Raw genomic sequence first — 6,924 nt, 5'->3', positions numbered from 1 at the left:
CGGTTGGTTGGTTGAATTTACTTACGGTCTGCTCAGAACCCATGTCAGATAGTTTTCCCAACCCTTGGGAAGAGGTGGAACAGTGCCACCTTGTACCGAAAACAAAGCATGTTCCAAACGAAGGCCAGGCTGGTGTTTCCTCGGGTGGGTTGCTTTCGGTTGGACAATGTCCACATTTCTTCCCTGGAGCTAGGGAGGATGCACATGCCTCCTCCCACCATCCATCCATCTGTAATTTTAGACATTGATAAGTTGGATGTCAGGAGTAAGTGTTGCACATGGAAGCCAACGGACATGACAGTGAGAGTCCCTGACACTTTACAGCACTTTTCAGTTTGCTAATCATCATAAAAGTCTTTCCCAGAAGCAGGGAAATGAGCACCTGACCAAAGTGGTGCAGTTGGCAGCCATCTTTGATCAGGGCACTGCTGCCTGTTTTCGAATTGGATCACAATTTGATGACAGAAGAGGTTTGGTTGCTATGCAACACCGTATCCTGCCCTTGTTTCCATTGGCCATGACTGAACTATCTCAAACCTGCTTGAAACCCTGCTTTATAATAGCAATAAGCAGGCCATGTCTTTCATTAGAACCAAAGGGATCAGAGACATCATCATCATCATTGATCCACAGTGTGTCTAGAATATTCTATGTGTTGCAAGACTTAAGAACTCTTGGGGACGAGCTCAAAGTGGAGTGATAGATTATGAGGCAACACTAGGGATGTTGTTGTTACTGTTGTTAGGTGCCACTGAGCCAGTTCTGACCGATAGCGACCCTATTCACAGAAGAACACAACAGTGCCCAGTCCTGCTACATCCTCACACTTGTTCCTATGCTTCATTAAGGCCATTGTTACAACCACAGTGTCTATCTATCTCATTAAGGGTCTACTTCCCCTTCACTGCCCCTCTTATTTACCGAGCATGATGTCCTTCTCCGGGCATGGGTCTCCTGCCAACATCTCAAAGTCTTTGCCCCTAAGGAACATTCTGGCCATACTTCTTTAAGGACGGTGAAATTCCATGAGAATCCAAGACTCATGGAGCCTGGTAGGGGGAGGTAGTCCTGGGACTAGAAAACATGTGTATCTTATCTGGGGTTCCGGTCCAGTCATCCAATATGGCGCATTACTCTGCGTCTGCTTCTCTTAGAAGCTATCCGATTCTCCTCCTGAGCCTTCTCTCTCCTTGGCCCGATGGCTTCCTCCCAAGCCTGACCTGACTTCTCTCCAGTTCAGTTTCTCCTTGATCCCTTCTTTCCTTCAAGGTCTCCGCATCTCAGCTTCCCTTCTGTTCCTGCCCCCGTTGCAAACTACCTGACCCTGTATCCCCTGGTTATCTGTTTTTGGAGCACATGAGGAACACAGCTTCGCTCTTGAGCAGAGATTGTCTTTCCAGGCTCTCTCGCGGACTGCTGCTGAGCCCAAGGACCCACCACTCTGGGCTCAAGTACACAGCTCACCTCTTGGTCCCAGCCCTCTGACATCCAAGGCTGGAGGGGCTGGGGTCCTGAGGAAGGGAACACAGTTCGTTATAGGATAGGAGGGGCTGTGAGGATGGCCAGCACTGCGATGGCCGTGCCGAGGACGGATGTGTGATCCACTATAAGCAATACTGAAGATTGCGATCTTGAAGATACAGGTCTGCACTGTCCGGGAAGTCTACGATCCCTCCCCACGGAAGGTCTCCTCATAAGGGACCCTGGGTGGAGCAAATGGTGAAGGGCTTGACTTAGGAGGGCAGTTTCAATCCACACGGAATGCTGACTGAAATGAAAGCCCTGGGGCCCGCTGCCCAAATGTCACTCTTGGGATAACCCAGTGGACAGTGGTGGGATTGAAATCACAATGTACTGACCGGGTCACTGCCTCGAGGGGTTCAAATAAGGTGACAAGTGGTTCGCTGCCCTGATGACCGTTTCGATGATACAAAACAGACAAATGACACACTGAAAGGTAGTTTTTTAATTTCATACAGCCGGTGGCTCGTCAAAGCTCAGTGGCCACTGAGGACCTGGTGAGCATGCCGCACTGCAACCTGCTGTGCCTCCCGGAGAACGACCAGACGAAGCACTGCTTCTACCACGGCCTCTCGGGCCCAGCTCTCTTACATTGCGGAGGGCGAGAAGGGGAAGATTCTTGGCTACGTGTTGGCCCAAATGGAGGAGGACCCAGATGGCGTGCCCCATGGACACATTACGTTGTTGGCTGTGAAGTGCTCGCACCGTCGCCTTGCCCTGGTGCAGAAGCTGATGGACCAGGTCTCCCGAGCTATGATTGAGAACTTCAACGCTAAATATCTCTTTGCACGTCAGGAAGAGTAACCGGGCCGCCCTGCACCTCTACTCCAACACGCTCAACTTCCAGATCAGTACTTGGAGCCCAAGTACTCCGCAGGTGGGGAAGACGCGTACGCCACGAAGCGGGACCTCACCCAGATGGCGGAGGAGCTGAGGCGGCAGCTGGAGCTGAAGGAGAAGGGCAGGCCAGTGGTGCTGGGGTCCCGTTGAGAACAAGAACACTCACGGTGGAGCGCAGGCGAGGCCTCCCGGGAGGATAGTGGTGGGGACAGCAAGGACCCCAGGGAGGTCAGCGAGGCCACAGAGAGCACTGATGTGAGGACAGCTCAGAGGCCTCCGACTCGGCCTCCTAGAGCCTGGCCGAGCCCCGAGCCCCACCAGGCTGCAGCCCCCCTCGCCCTACCCGCTAGATTGCCCAATGAAAGTCGCCCCTGCCCCTAGGGGGGAAAAAAAAAGAGGTAGCCAAAACTAGATTATGTGCTAAGAGCTTTAATATATTAATGAAAAAAAAATTTGAAAATGAAAAAGCATTACCCGACAAAAAACCAAGAAAATTTATTTATTTACAATATTTCTATATTGCATCTGGATAGGGGTCCTCATTTGCAATGCCCTTTACTTTTATTATCATAACCTGCCCAATTTTTTTATACCTGTGGACAGAATGAACACACGGCTACGCACCATGAAAAAAGAATAAGGAAAGTAGCTGTGTGATTTCCACATCAGGCGGCTGCCCAGCCCCCACGTTAGCCACCCTGGTGACAAGTGCCATTTTAATAACCAGTTCCCCGAAGTCAACCAAAAACTAGGTATCGGTTCTGCCGAAATGTTGCAAGCAAACCAGCTGAATCCCACCAGTGCCTACGGAGCAATGAACTCTGGGGTCTGTGTCCACGTGCCAGGATAAAGATGCCCCCGTCCACCAACGAGCAGCCACGTCCTGCTTTCCTTCAGCAGACCAGAGTCGGTCTTGCCGACCTGCTCTGTAGGTGCTGGGAACTGAGACTCTGTGAACAGCACGGCATCCTCGCCCATCCTCGCCTTCCTGCCCACCCCTGCCGAGCCCTCACGGGGGACCGTGCCTCTGAGAGCTGTTTGTGCAGAAAAGAAAGAGATCAGCCCCAGGCTGCTCCCACTCCCGCAGTGAGCCACAGCCCACCGTGCACCTTGTAACCCACCGGACACTAGAGAGAGGGGGAGAGAGAGTGCATCAGAGCTAAATCGTGTGTGTGTGTGTGTGTGTGTGTGTGTGTGTGTGTGTGTGTGTGTGTCTCGCAGGGGTTGTGAATGTGGACTGGGATTCCAGAGTTACTGGACTGGACAGAGCACCCAGGGAAGCCAGGTTGGAATGGGTTCCCAATTCAGATGTGTTGTTTTTTTTAATGCTTAAATATTAAAAAAACATTTTTTCATTGTATTTCTGATTCTTTTTTTTTTCTTTTTGTAAATCATTTTATTGGGCCTCATACAACTTTTAACACAATGCTAACATGCATCAACTGTGTAAAGCACACTTATACATCCGTTGCCCTCATCGTTCTCAAAACTCTCGCTTTCCGCTTGGGCTCCTGGAATCAGCTCCTCATTTTCCTTCCCCCCTCCCTCCCTGCTCCCTCCTTCCTCATGAATCCTTGATAATTTATAGATTATTATTTTATCATATCTTACACTGTCCGGTGTCTCCCTTCACCCACTTTTCTATTGCCAATCCGCCAGGGAGGAAGTTATATGTAGATCCTTGTAATTGGTTCCCCCTTTCTACCCCCCTTCCCTCCTGGTATCAGCACTCTCACCACTGGTCTTGAGGGGTTCATCTGTCCTGGATTCCCTGTGTTTCCAGTTCCCATCTGCACTGCTGTGCATCCTCTGGTCTAACCAGGTTTGCAAGGTAGAATTGGGATCATGGTAGTTGGGGGGAGGAGGCATTTAAGAACTAGAGGAAGGTTGTGAGTTCCATTATTGGTACACTGAACCCTGAGTGACTCATCTCCTCCCCACTACCCCACTGCAAGGAATGTCCAGTTGTCTACAGATGGGCATTGGGTCCCCATCACGTGCTCCCCTCATTCACAATGATATGATTCCCACCCCACCCCCCACCCCAGCCTTGGTGCTTGATACCTGGTCCCCTCCACCCTTCATGATCACACAGACTGGTGTGCTTCTTCCATGTGGGCTTTGTTGCTTCTGGGCTAGATGGCTGCTTGTTTACTTTCAAGCTTTTAAGACCCCAGATGCTGTAGGTCTCGATAGCCGGGCACCATCAACCTTCTTCACCACACTTAGTTATGCACACATTCGTCTTCAGCATTTATATGGGGAAGGTGATCCCACAATGATGGTTTTTGTTCTTTGGTGTCTGCTACCTGATCCCTTCAACACCGTGTGATCACACAGGCTGTGTGCTTCTTCCCTGTGGGCTTTGTTGCTTCTAAGCTAGATGGCTGCTTATTCACCTTCAAGCCTTTAAGACCCCAGATGATGCTATATCTTTTGATAGCCGGGCACCATCAGCTTTCTTCACCACATTTGCTTATGCACACGTTTGTCTTCAGCGATTGTGTCTGGAAGGTGGGTATCCTGGAATGACCGTTTAGTTGAGCAAAGTGCTCTTGTATTAAGGGAATGGGTGCAAGGAGGCCCAATGTCCACCTGCTACCCTACTACATGAAAGCCATTGCAAATCACAGGCTGGGGGGCAGTGGGAGTGAGGGCGGGGCACAGAATGACAAAGCTACCTCAGACTGCAGGAGTCTGCTGTCCCAGCATGGTGACAGTAGCTGAGGCGAGGCACCTGGGAAGGGGGCGCGGGGGGGGGGGCGGGAGGGCAGTCCTGGGTGCTGCTACAGCTGGCCCCAGCGCACCTGCCATGGGGCTGTTCCCTGGCAGTCACCGAGTTGGGGGCCCCCTGCCAGCCTCTTCCTCAAAGTCATTCTGAACAATGAGAGCAAAGGGTCTCCGTTCCGGGGCTCCCACCCCCTCTGAATGAGCTGTCCTGGGGGCTGCAGCGAGAGTCGAGCTCCCATGGAAATCGTGTGTGAGGAGAGCCCGGGTCTGGCCCCCAGCCCCGGCTCCTGTCCTTTGCATGCACAGGGACCACTTGGTTGTGGCTTCCTGGGGCGGTGTACCACAGCCTGGTGCCACCAACCTCACTCCCTCACTATTCCAAGACCAGACGCCGGGTCCATGGGGCAGGGTCCCCTCCAAGGCTCTAGAGCAGTGGTTCTCAACCTTCCTAATGCTGTGACCCTTTCATACAGTTCCTCATGTTGTGGTGAGTCCCCAATCATAAACTTATTTTCTTTGCTACTTCATCACTATCATTTTGCCATTGTTATGAATCGGGCGACCCTTGTGAAAAGGTGGCTCGACCCTCAAAGGGATCCCACCCACAGGTTGAGAACCACTGACAGGGGAAAGCTTTCCTTGTGTCCTCCAGCTCCTGGTGGCCCTGATGCCCCTTGGCCTGTCAATACCTCTTCCCATGGCCTCTTCCCCCTGCTCTCTGTAACGGGTCAGGGCCTCCCCATCCCTAGCCCCCAGCCTGGCCCCTGTCAGCTTCTCTGAGCGCATCTACATCCAGGCATTGCTCAGGAGTCCTGCTTGTGAGTCATGTGGAGCTTGGAGCTGGGCTCTGAGTTCTGGCCCTGGGCCCTTGCAGGTGAAGAGTGTTTCCACCAGGCTCTGCCTCCGCTTCGTGCCCCCACCCCACACACACACACACCGCAGGGGTTCCGGACCACATCCTAGCCTCTGTCTTCTTGGCGCGGCATCTTGGGGGCCAAGCTATACTTCCGTGTAGAACAGCCCCATCTCAAGGGGTGTCTGGTCTGAACTCCTGTGGGACCACAAGTATTTCCAATTCCGAGCGCAGTGTTGTCTCTGAGGCGGGGAGCCCACTTGGGGTCGGGAAGATGGGTTCTGGGCTGGTTTCTGATGGAAATGTGCTTTACTGCCATGTAGGTGTCCTGCTTTCCTGGGCACACAGCAGCGGGCATTGTCCCTGTGCTCAGGAGCCATAGGGTTCCCACCCATCACGACCCTCTGCACGACAGAAGGAGACACGGCCCCAGCCCGTACCATCTGCACAATGGTCCCACGCCCGAGCCCATGGTCGCAGCCACTGTGTCCATCCGTCTCCTTGAGGACCTTCCTCTTTTTCACTGCCCCTCTGTCTCACCAAGTGTGATGTCCTCCAGAGACGGACGTTTCCTGACAAAGTAGGCAGGGTGAAGTCCTGCGACCCTAGCCGCTAAGGAGCACTCTGGCCTTGCTTCTTCTTGAGCAGTCAGTCCATGGCATGTTCATTATTCTTTTCCAGCAGCGCAATGCAAGTGCACGGCTTCTCCTTCGGTCTTTCTTATGCACTGTTCACTTTCACATGCATGGGAGGCAATTGAAAAGGTCGTAACTTGAGTCGAGCACACCTTAGAATGGTCTGGTTTTAAACTGCCCACTGAGGAGGTGGGCAAAAGACCTGAACAGAAGGTTCACAGGGGCAGAAATCCAAATGGCTAAGAAAAATATGAGAAAATGTTCCTGATTATTAGCCATAAGAGAAAGGCAAATTAAAACAACTATGAGATACCACCTAGCACCCTCAAAGATAACCCAATTCAA

At 52.2% G+C, this 6,924-nt stretch overlaps 1 pseudogene; it reads left to right on the top strand.

The window, feature by feature from the left end:
• Positions 1 to 294: 294 nt before the first annotated feature.
• Positions 295 to 2,832, top strand: LOC101638363 (annotated as a pseudogene).
• The last annotated feature ends 4,092 nt before the right edge of the window (positions 2,833 to 6,924 follow it).

Source organism: Echinops telfairi, unplaced genomic scaffold (genome assembly GCF_000313985.2).
Source record: "Echinops telfairi isolate 266 unplaced genomic scaffold, ASM31398v2 ScPeMD7_3533;HRSCAF=4204_0, whole genome shotgun sequence".
NCBI lineage: Eukaryota > Metazoa > Chordata > Mammalia > Afrosoricida > Tenrecidae > Echinops > Echinops telfairi.
The sequence above is the reverse complement of the archived record's forward strand: the minus strand, read 5'-3'. Positions and strand labels throughout refer to the sequence as shown.